We start from the raw sequence: 1374 nt of genomic DNA, 5'->3' as shown, positions 1-1374 counted from the left end.
AAATTAACCAGTGTCATATTATTCACACCCTCCTCCCTGCTCACCCAGGAACTCAAATTAAATTTCACACTGAACTAACTGAGCAACTGACATCCTCCACAGACAACAGGCGCAAGGGTGTTGATAGCAAAAGGTAGATGTCCCTGTCATCAGACTGTGCCAACTCCACCCTCTCTGGTCTTAAGCTGTTTATTAACTCCCTCAGGACCAATAGGATCTGCTCCCAAATATTTAAGTACATACCATGTTCAGATAATAAACAGCATCTCTGTGAGTCTGAATAACAGGAAATAGTGGACAACTTAGCAGGTGGGGACTCCAGGGTTCTAATAGATAACCAAGAACACACAGTGATCTCAACAGTTTTCTATATATAAGAGTTATTTGGGACTCATGACAACTGCCTTGTGACTTCAGATATAAGGTTTTTAAAGGTAGCAAAGAAAGCCCTAACAAAAGTCTGTATTATCAGGTACTCTCTTGAGAGAGAGAGAGAGAGAGAGAGAGAGAGAGAGAGAGAGCATGTGTGTGCACACATATGTATGTGTACATGCATGTCAATGAGCAAGTATGGAATTCAGAGTACAGAAAACTAATAGGAGTAAATTGTCCTAGTCCATTCTGTGAATTTTAATTTCCAGGATTAATGGTAAGTAATTTAATAAATAATCACCAATTGCACTTCTCAAAACACTTCTATCATGTGGTACCATGTATGCCCCTTTGTTTTCTGAGGCCTGGGTCAAGACTTAGTTGAGTGTGGGTCCCTATACAAAGCAGTGCTCTGCTCACAGCAGACATATACTCTGCTTAACACAGGATATCAAGGACTGTTACTGTGTTTTTATCTTCCAGTGCTTTTAAAGTGATTTAAGAGTTTGCTGTTATGATAGTTAAACTGAGAGAATGCATCTGATGGGTGCTAATGAGCAACATTTCTCTCAGGATCTGTCTATATTTTTGTTGCTCAGCACAGTAAGCTGATAAACTTTGCAGCACAGGAAACCTCCAGGGAAGAAAAGGAGAGAAGACAGACCTAATGGTGAAGAATGATCCCACCAAAAGGCATTTTTGCAATTACCTAGTCCACAGTGTAAAGTCTTCTGCATTGTTTTCTCTAAAATACATTTCCTTCAATTTTTGCCTCTTCTGAAACAATTAAAAAATAGCTACTATCATAGTTATATAAAATAAAGGCATTTTCTATACATAGTTAGTGTATATAATGAGATGATTTCAAAGATTATCTTAACATAGGCCTTGTTCAGTTAATTGAAGATCTTCCTTAAGATGGAGTTTTAATGACTATTAAGTAATAACAGCAACAATCTATAGACCCTATTCATTGAAATCAAGATATAGAAAATGATAGAT

The sequence above is a fragment of the Chionomys nivalis genome, chromosome 11 (assembly GCF_950005125.1).
Source record: "Chionomys nivalis chromosome 11, mChiNiv1.1, whole genome shotgun sequence".
NCBI lineage: Eukaryota > Metazoa > Chordata > Mammalia > Rodentia > Cricetidae > Chionomys > Chionomys nivalis.
This window is presented reverse-complemented; position numbering follows the sequence as displayed.